The 11,007-nt window shown below is 39.1% G+C and overlaps 1 long non-coding RNA gene across 1 annotated transcript in view; it reads left to right on the top strand.

Annotated features, from left to right (window-relative positions):
- LOC141278955 (uncharacterized) overlaps positions 1 to 11,007 on the top strand; it is an 89,270-nt gene that overhangs the window by 58,429 nt on the left and 19,834 nt on the right. The gene's annotated exons all lie outside the window — the stretch shown is intronic.

Raw genomic sequence — 11,007 nt, 5'->3', positions numbered from 1 at the left:
AGACCATTTTCTTCTTCTTTTTTAATGATAGAATTATACCTTTATTATAAATAGGGTGGCTGTTTGGATTAAAATCTAAATGAAAAGAACAAAGTGTCTGGGCTTCCCTGGTGGCGCAGTGGTTGAGAGTCCGCCTGCCGATGCAGGGGACACGGGTTCGTGCCCCGGTCCGGGATGATCCCACATGCTGCGGAGCGGCTGGGCCCGTGAGCCATGGCCGCTGAGCCTGCGTGTCCGGAGCCTGTGGTCCGCAACGGGAGAGGCCACAGCAGTGAGAGGCCCGCATACCGCCAAAAAAAAAAAAAAAAAAAAAAAGAACAAAGTGTCTCCTAACTATGATGCGAGCCAACATTATATGTTGACTTATTAACTACTACTTATTAGTGCTTATTGCCTAGCACTTGGCTGAATGCTTTACCGGTGAAGACTTATCTCTCTGAACAACGCCACGAAACAGTTATTAATAACCTTATTTTTAGGTGAGAAACCTGACTTATGCCCAAGTAACAGAGAAGGAATTGACTCGATCTGTTTGGCTCCTTAGCTCGGGAGCTCAACTCAGACCCTCCGCCCGCGCGCGCTTCGTGGCAGGTTCACGGTCAATATTATAAACGTGCATTGCCCTTCCACTGCTGGCAAGGGACTTTCCCAGGTCCGGCTGCGGTCAGCTCCCACACCCGTGCCGCACCGAGCATTTCTGCCCAGCACTCAGCCCCACCTACGGCCCCGGAGCCCGCCCCCATTCACCTTTCCCAGGTTTACCCACTGGCCGGGCACGGAGACAGGCGGTGGGAGTCCCACGTTGGGGCAGGAGGGGTTTCCGGGACTTGCCGTTCCTTGACCCGGGACACAAGCCTACCCTTCCAAGCTGGATGTCCGGACCTAAAACGTTCTCACCTCAGGCGCAAAGCCTCCGCGCCCACCAGTCGGGAAAGGGCGGAAGTAGAAGAGTTGGGTTACCTCACCAGCGCGGAGAAAAGCCCAGGACATCCGTTCCCAGAATGCTGCGCGATAACCGGAAACGTTCAAGACTACGTTTCCCATAAACGCTGCAATCACTCGCAAATTTGCGGGGCGGGGTGTGTGTGTGTGTGTGTGTGTGTGTGTGTGTGTGTGTGTGTGTGTGTGTGTGTGTGTGTGTGTGTGTGTGTGTGTGTGTGTGTGTGTGTGTGTGTGTGTGTGTGTGTGTGTGTGTGTGTGTGTGTGTGTGTGTGTGTGTGTGTGTGTGTGTGTGTGTGTGTGTGTTTGTAGAGGGGGTGGGAGTTAGGGAGCAATAAGATATTGTTAGCAGTCTGTACTGATGAATGACGCTCAAATTCTACCAAAGCCCCAGAGGTTATGTGTTAAACTCTGATAGTACAGCAAATCCACTGTGTGGTCCTCCATCAGTGATCCTCTTTGGAGAAAACAGGCCGTTTGGGAACAACTGTGGAAATTTTTATATGGACAGGATATTGGAAACATTAAGGGAAGTTATCATTACCTTTGTTAATTGTTATAATATTGGGATCATGTAAGTTTACCTTTTTTTTAGAAATGCATGTTAAAGTACTTAGCATTGTATTATATATTTGTAATAAAAATAACTAGAAAAGGCAAATATAGTAAAATGTTGAGAATGTCTACCTCTCGAAACAAGCAGTGGAACACTGTTCTGAGGGGTTTTGGGCAGGAGGCAGCATAGAAACAGGACATCACTGGCTAGGAGGTCGGAGATTTTCGTATAAGGCAGGTCCTATTTTCTAGGTTAAAGTTAAGCTAGTTAAAGCTGAGTTGGAGGATTGTGATTGATGTATGTTAAATTTCCTCGACTGTGATATGTGTTCCATAAGTGCAGGCCAACTTAGGTTTAGATTTGCAATGTGGGCCCCCATTTTGTGGGTCCTGATAGACAATTAACTTTATCATATATAAACAGCTTTTGTAAATAAACTGTAAAATGTAACAAATGCTGGGAAATGGAGACTATGATTAACATAAAAGAATAGGATCTGTAATCCTCAGAGTTTATTTCTGAGGAAAAAAGAAAAAGCAATAACTGAAAGTACACATAACTCAAATAAGGAAATGATTATCATGCAAATTATGCATCTCCTAGGGATGAACTTGCTTAAAATTTGTGTGCACACTCCTGAAATTAGAACCAAATTAGAAACCTCTGCTTATACTTGCATATAAATACACACACGCACACTTTTCTTGGTTGATATTTTGTAACACTGATTATTTTATATGGCAATGATAAAATGTGGTTAAGTTTTGATTAGCAAGAAGAAAGGATTAATGTTATCAGTAAGTGCAATTTTGTGAATCAAGTTATAAAACTTTAATCTGTTGACACTTCAGAAGCTTTAATAAGTAGTATTTTCCTAGATGAAAATAATAAAATTAAAGTTCCAATCAGAATTGTAAAAAAGTTTTTTATGTGTGTTTTTCTCTTTGACATTTGTATTTTTTGTTTGTTAAACCTAAAGGAAAAATTGTGACTTTCATCACAATAAAAATATTTAGTAATGATTAGAAAATAATTGAAAATGCATAACAATGTGTCCATAGTAACATGTATGCTACTGCTAAAATATTTAACAACTGATCCTTGTGCAATAAAAGTTCAGGTCCAGGAAGAAAAGAAAGTGAGAACATATTGTGTATCAGAGCTGGTTTCAATAGTGGAAAAAAGGGCTTCCCTGGTGGCGCAGTGGTTGAGAGTCCACTTGTCGATGCAGCGGACACGAGTTCGTGCCCTGGTCCAGGAAGATCCCACATGCCGTGGAGCGGCTGGGCCCGTGAGCCATAGCCGCGGAGCCTGTGCTCTGCAACGGGAGAAGCCACAGCAGTGAGAGACCCGCGTACCGCAAAAAAGAAAAAAAGTTAAAAAAAATAAAAAAACATGGACTTAAAAAAAAATAGTGGAAAAAGGACATTCAGTAACCTCGTTAGAACAATGAGGTAGGTGCGAGAACAAAGTAAGTCCATACCCATGGCATTCATATTACAATAAATAACTTCCATAGGGATTCAAGCTATAAGCACTTAAAAGACAATTTTAAAGTTGTTTTTTTTAAAATCAGTTATTTATTTATTTTTATTTGGTTGTGCCAGGTATTATTTGTGGCACGCAGGATCTTTGTTGCGGCATGCAAGATCTATTTCCCTAACCAGGAATCAAACTCGGACCCCCTTCATTGGGAGCGTGGAGTCTTAACCACTGGACCACCAGGGAAGTCCCAGTTTTGAAGTTTTAAAATTTAAATTCTAAATTTCTTAAGTTCTTAAGGAATACAAACATTTTAAAAATATAAGGCCTTTCAGCTCCTTTCCCTGGAAACGCTTGCCCTTCACTCCTATCCCATGCCTAGGACACTGCGCCAGGCTTGGGAACACAGCCTTCATGTCCTGAGAGGGGCCACAGACATGCTCCGTGCTCCACCTCTTCTGAGTCCAGTGCTACCAGTGTAGATGCAGCACCACTACAGTTGCTAATAAATATTTGCAGAAGAATACTTTGAGGCTGTAAAATATTCTGTGTCTCCTTATAGTATCACCCACCCAATTTAGCATTCATCTGTGGATCTTGCCTGCATCAGTGATTACTCTGGTGTTCTAATGGTGGTTTTCAATTTCTGTCTTCCTTTGAGAAAGTATAAAGCAGCCTCTGACATTAGGGAACTGGCCTGACACTTAGAGCCTGGCTGTCCATTAAAGCTGTCTTGGTGCTCAGAGCTAAACAGAGCTGTTTTCCTGTTGGACGTAATCTCACTGAACACCAAGTGGACAAGGTCATTTTGAGACTATGATGATGGAAGACAAGCAAGACCAGTTTATAATTTTGCATAAGTAGGGACAAAAACAAGGTTGTTCTGCTACTCTCAAAATTAGAAATATCCCTCTCTCAGCTGATATGAGTGACTGCTGCCTTTTTTTTAACAACACCCAATCCAGACTAAATTCAGCTGCCTTTGAACCTCTGCAAAATGAAATAACCAAAGCTCAAATCCAATAATTCCTTCCTAATACCCTTTTACTAAAACAGTTTATGGTTCCCATATGGTGTGCACTCTGCCTCATTGCAACGACTATTAAAGTCCAAATTGTTCAACTACCAGTATGTTGCTGGTGATATTTGGCTGAAGTACATTAACGTCTTCTACTGTTATTAATTGGACTTCTGTAAGGAGGATTTGTCCTTTCTCCCAATTTATTTATTCAACCATTTGTTTTTATCTGTATAGACAGGTGAAGATTTATGTCATTGCTTGGGCTATAATCCGTTACTACATTTTTTGCTAAACATGTTCTAGCTCTTGCCATTGGGAGATCCTTCAGCTTGCTCTGTGTCCTTTTTCCTCTTTTTTTAATAGGTTTTTTAAATTATTATTTTTTTAAATTATTTTATTTATTTATTTTTAGCTGCGTTGGGTCTTCGTTGCTGCGTGCAGGCTTTCTCTGCTTTCGGCGAGTGCGGGCTACTCTTCGTTGCGGTGCGCAGGCTTCTCATTGCAGTGGCTTCTCTTGTTGCAGAGCATGGGCTCTAGGCGCGCAGGCTTCGGTAGTTGTGGCACGCGGGTTCTAGGCGCGCAGCCTTCAGTAGTTGTGGCGCGCGGGCTTCAGTAGTTGTGGCACACGGGCTTAGTTGCTCTGCGGCATGTGGGATCTTCCCGGATCAGGACACGAACCCGCATCCCCTGCATTGGCAGACGTATTCTAAACAACTGCGCCACCAGGGAAGCCCTAGGCTTTGTTTTTTAGAGCAGTTTTAGGTTCACAGCAAAAATGAGAGGAAAGTACAGAGAGTTCCTATATACTTCCTGCCCCTTCAGACATACAGCCTTCTGCACTATGAACATCCTGCACCAGAGCCATGCATTTGTTACACTCAATGAACCTGCATTGATATATCATTATTACCCAAATCCATAGTTTGTATTAGAGTATACTCTTGGTGTTATACATTCTGTGGGTTTTAACAATGTAGCCACCATTATAGTATCATACAGAATAGTTTCACTGCCTTAAAAATCCTTTGTGCTTTGCCTGTTCATCCGTCCCTCCCCTCTAACCTCTGGTAACCATTGATGTTTTACTGTTCCCATAGTTTTGACTTTCTCATAATGTCATTATAGTTTGCATCATACAGTATGTAGCTTTTTCAGATTGACATTTTTGATTTAGTAATATGCATTTACTAATTCATGTCTTTTAATGGCTTGATAGCTCATTTATTTTTGATACTTAATAATATTCTATTGTCTAGCTGTACCCCAGTTTATTTACCAATTAACCTACTGAATGTCATCTTGGTTATTTCCAAGCTCTGGAAATTATAAATAAAGCTGCTATAAACATCCATGTGCAAGTTTTTTTGTGGACATGTTTTCAACTCCTTTGAGTGTTTACCAAGGAGGATGATTGCCAGATCATATGTATGAGTATGTATAGTTGTGTATGAAATTGCCAACCTAACTTCCAAGTGGCTGAACCATTTTGCATTCTTACCAGCAGTGAATGAGAATTCTCTTCAGCATTTGGTGTTGTCAGTGTCTTTGATTTTGGCCATTTTAATGGGTGTATCTCATTGTTTTTGTTTGCAATTCCCTAATGACATATGATGTTGAGCATCTTTTCATATGCTTCTCTTTGGTGAGTTGTCTATTCAGATCTGCCCATTGTTTAATTGGGTTGTTTGTCTTCTTATTGTTTAGTTTTAAGAGTTCTTTATATATTTTGGATAACAGTCCTTTATCAGATATGTCTCTTGCAAATAATTTTTCCTAGGCTGTGTCTTGTCTCCTCATCCTCTTGTCAATGCCTTTTGAAGAGCAGAAACTTTTAATTTTAATGAAGTGCAGCTTATCAATTATTTCTTGCATGGATCATGTATTTGGTTTTATATCTAAAAAGTCATTACCAAACCCAGGATCATCTAGATTTTTTCCTATGTTATCTTCTATGAGTTTTATAGTTTTGCACTTTACATTTAGGTTTATGATTCACTTAAATTTAATATTTGTAAAGGATGTAATGTCCAGATAAATTTTGTTTTGCATGTGGACATCCCATTATTTCAGCATCATTTATTGAAAAATCTGTCATTTCTCCATTGTGTTACTTTTGCTCCTTTGTCAAAGATTAGTTGACTGTAGTTGTGTTGGTCATTGCTGGGCTCTATATCCTGGTGCATTGATCTTTCAGTCTGTTCTTTCACCAATACCACATTGTCTTGATTACTATAGCTTTATAGTAAGTCTTGAAGTTGGGTAACATCAGCCCTCTGACCTGATTCTTCTCTTCCAATATTGTGTTGGCTAGTCTGGGTCTTTTGCCTCTCTGTAAATTCTAGAATCAGTTTGTTTATATCCACAAAATAACTTGTGATTTTTTTAATTGGGATTGCATTGAATCTATAGATCAAATTGGGAAGAACTGACATCTTGGCAATATCTAGTCTTCCTATCCATAAACATGGAATACCTTTCCATCTATTTAGTTATTCTTTCATTTCTTTCAGTTTTGTAGTTTTCCTTATATAGATATTGTACATATTTTGTTAGATTTGTTGCCAAAATTTCAATTAACAATCAAGTTAAGAAGAAAAAAGGGGATTTTATTTGAGCCAAACAGAATTATAACCTGGGAGACAGAATCTTGGAAAGCTCTGAGTACTTCCTGCCTGTTAGAAGTTGAAGGCACAGTCATACACATTTTTGAGACAAAGGATCATACATGACAATGACATACTGATATTTTATATATAGTTCACCAGATATACATAGTCCAGGTAAGTACATACAAAGCAAGAAGCAAGTCACCATGACCCCTTACAGAGTTGGAAACAAAGGCTACTTTTTTATTTTTTCCGGCCACGCTGTGTGGCTTGTGGGATCTCAGTTCCCTGACCAGGTATTGAACTCAGGCCATGGCAGTGAAAGCCCGGAATTCTAACCACTAGGCCAGACAATTCCTCAAAGTCTATTTTTTAAAAATTTCCATTCTTAGTGTCAGAAGAAAGAAAAAAAAGTTGATCTTTATGGTTGAGCAAGCTCTCCCATCTTTGAGGAGGTTTGGTTAATGCGTAATGTAGATGCACACTACACATTAGGGAGGGAGGAAGGAGGTCCAAACAGACACAGAGAATTTTATGTTTAATTTTTTCTTGTCTGGCCTTAAAATACAAACTTTATTTCACCATTTCCCCCCTTCTGATCATTAATCATTCAATAGAAAGCATTAGGTGATTAAATATTTGGCCCCCCAATGCCAGGGTGGTTGCTTACCTGCCCTGAATCCATTATGTCCCCCAATGCCAGGTTTTAATAGTCTGGTTCTTTCTTTCCTTTTAGGGAGTTACGCTAGTAGAATGCTTAGCAAGGACTGATAGTCAATTCTAGGTTGTCCAATAGGATTTATGTCACTTTTACCCTGTATGTGCACTGTGCATGTCCATTATCTTATCTAGAACTATAGATATGATCAATAGTTTAAAGTCATTTAGCCACCATTATTTTAGTTGGAGTTTTGAATATACATTGAGAAGCACAAGAGATTACTCTATAAATTATGCAGAACACAGTCAATATAGCCAACAGCCATAACAAAGTCATAAGCAGAGCATTTAAGCCATAAATCCCCAGAGATGAACCATCTACCCAAGATTTCACCTAGATTAGGAAGGGGATCCTTTAATACAAGAATTTTATTTTATATGTGAGTCATTAGATGAGTTATATTAGAAGACTCATTCAGTATGAAAGCACAACAGTCTGTCTGGATTATAGCACAAGTTTCTCTTTGCAAAGCAGTTTAAAAAACCAAGAGCCATTCAGTTTTGCAAATCACTTTCCTATCATAGAAACTTCAGAATTGAGTAAATTAATCTAAAGTAGTAAAATAACATAGAGGTATATGCTGATGGGGAAACATTTTATAGATTATAGGAACATCTGAAAAATGTCAGTGACAGGAGTTATGAGGGACCTATATTGGCCTTGTATTGACTGAGGAATTTTTTTTTTTTTTTTTTGCGGTACACGGGCCTCTCAGTGTTGTGGCTCCTCCCGTTGTGGAGCACAGGCTCTGGACGCGCAGGCTCAGCGGCCATGGCTCACAGGCCCAGCCACTCTGCAGCATGTGGGATCTTCCCGGACAGGGGCATGAACCCGCGTCCCCTGCATCGGCAGGCAGACTCTCAACCACTGCGCCACCTGGGAAGCCCTTGACTAAGGAATTTGATGGCAGATCCAACAATCAGTCAAATTGCCTCCAGTAGCTATATTTTGTGACAAATTTACTAAAGAATTTTTCTTCCATCTTAAACACTGGGGCAAAAGTATAGCTTGAAGTAAAACAATAAGTTTCAATTTTGACAGAGAGACATTTGATAATCAGTACAATTGAACTAGTAGGATAGGTCTTAAAGTTCTGGTTCAGACTCTTGGGTGAGCTGTCTGCTATTGTTGTCATCTTCTGGTCCTAGCTTGGTGATGCTTGTCCTAGTTGAAGGCAGGTGTTACAAACAGAGGCCAAAGTCCATTCAGGTGGAGGGGACTTTTTAAAATGAGAGATATGGATCCAAGAATTTATGTCTTTCAGTTTGGCTGCACATAGATTAGTTAATAATACCTGATAAGGTTCTTCCCATCATGGCTTCAAAGAATCTTTTATTTGTTGTCCTTTCCAGTAAACAAAATCTTTAGTTTGCAATTTATAATCCTTAAAGTTTTCGTCTCTTGGGAACTTGCTGTAAATGGAGTTAGTTACCAAATTTTATTTTCAGTGCCTCAATAAGACCCTGACAATAATATAATATATTTCTCTTGAACACCATGAGTGAAAGTTTCCAAAAATATTGTTTTCCCCATAAAACTATTTTCTCAGGTAAGAAAATGTGTTAAAGAATACATATGCTGGAGTAATGGCCACAGTGCTCCAAGAGACACTATCAGTTTCGTTTTGTTTTTTAAATCAGGTCTAAACCATATTTATGTGAAAGGTTAAAAATTCCCCCTTTTTGCTGCTATATTTGTTTCTCTACTTCGGTGGCAATTTCTTGAGCCTGAAGAAGGAAATCTTTTACTGGGTTAGCAGAGTTAATGGAGAGCAGTGGATGTTCTTGAGGCTGGACAGGATGAGTATTTTAAAGCTACCTGTTTGGCTGCAGCATCAGCATGCTGATTTCCTGTAGCTTCCATAATATCAGATTTGGAATGCCCTGCTGTTTTAATATTTGCTAACTGTTTAGGCAGTTGTATAACAATTAATAACTCTGTAACCTGTTTTCCATTTTTAAAATAGGTTGTCTGGAAGAGGTTATAAACCTCATTATTTTCATAGTATTCCAAAGTTGTGTGCCACTCCAAAAGCATAGTGACTGCTAGTATAAATATTTGTTACCTGGTCTTTAGCTAGCTGACAAGCTCAGGTTAAGGCAATTAATTTGGCTTGTTGTCATGACTTTTTTTCTGGTAAATGAGAGCTTTCAATTATGTCTACTGTGGGAGTTATTGCATATCCAGCTCAGTAAACCCCTACTCATCCTTTAAGGAGGACCCATCTGTAAATTAAATTAGGTCAGCATTATCAATAGAAGCTTCTTATAAATCATTCCTGGGAGCAAGAACCAAATCAGTTAACAAAATTTGTTTTCTTCCTGTGGTACTGGAAACAAAGTTGTAGGGTAAAGTATTACATGAAACTGAGGTAGTATTAGGTGCAGAAATCAACAATACTTTGTAAGAAGTTAGTCAGCTTGCAGAGTAGTGCTGAGTGTGGGACATAAATAGTTAAAGGAGACTCTATTACTATGTCTTCAGTAGCCTTACATAAGAGAGACATTGCTGAAATAGTCCTCATACAAGGTGGAAGTCCTTTTGCTATGAGTCTAATTTAGTTTTGGAGCATAAAAGCAAGTTATTTACAAGCATTTTTGTAAAAGCATCAGAGTAAGACAATAACTGTCTATAAACATCAAAAGACTTAAAAGCATGGTTAAAGACCTGATTACAATGAAATCATCAAAGAAATTTGGCTATTGCTGTGACATACAACATTTTAAGATAACTAGAATTATGACTGAAAATATACCAGGACATTTCAAATTTTAGGAACTTCATATAATTTCTAGCACATTTCTATTAATAATATTTACTCATGCAATATAACCTAAGAAAGTTTATCATTACTCATCTGAGCATGTTTTCCATGTAATTTAACAGACCAGGTAAGCCTAATTAGTTAAATATCTGTCTTTGAGATGTTCAGAGGCTCTCTTAGGCATCTCAAAGTTAGCTAGAGGTCAAAAGAACTTCATTTAGAATTTGATTTGAGAAATTTTGTTAAAGATATCAAAAGGTTTTCAATATTTGGCCAAGTAGGATCATAAATCACTGTGAAACAATATTTACTCACTTAACCAAAGTGACAATAAAAGATTTCAAAGGCAAGCGCAGAAAGTTACCGGTAAAGAAACTTTACAATCTGTTATCAAAAACACATCAATATTTCAAGAAATCTTTGTACTGTGAGAGAAAAAACCCCAAATTCTAGTTTTGTATTATTTCACCTTTAATATTAAAAAGCATTCATTTAATTAAATTCAATCTAATTTTAGTCAGTCTTTTAAAAAATTAATTAATTTTTTGGCTGCATTGGGTCTTGGTTGCTGCACGCGGGCTTTCTCTAGTTGCAGCGAGTGGGGGCTACTCTCTTCATTGCAGTGTGTGACTTCTCATTGTGTAGGCTTCTCTTGTTGTGGAGCATGGGCTTTAGGCACATGGGCTTCAGTAGTTGTAGCACGAGGGCTCAGTAGTTGTGGCTCACAAGCTCTAGAGTGCAGGCTCAGTAGTTGTGGTGCATGGACTTAATTGCTCCACGGCATGTGGGATCTTCCTGGACCATGGATCGAACCTATATCCCCTGCATTGACAGCTGGATTCTTAACCACTGCACTACTAGAGAGGCTCCTAATTTTAGGCAGTCTTGACCATACATAAAACTCTTGACCATGCATAA

The sequence above is a fragment of the Tursiops truncatus genome, chromosome 6, assembly GCF_011762595.2.
Source record: "Tursiops truncatus isolate mTurTru1 chromosome 6, mTurTru1.mat.Y, whole genome shotgun sequence".
NCBI classification, from domain to species: Eukaryota; Metazoa; Chordata; class Mammalia; order Artiodactyla; family Delphinidae; genus Tursiops; species Tursiops truncatus.
Note: the sequence above shows the minus strand (reverse complement) of the source record. Positions and strands in the feature narration are given on the sequence as shown.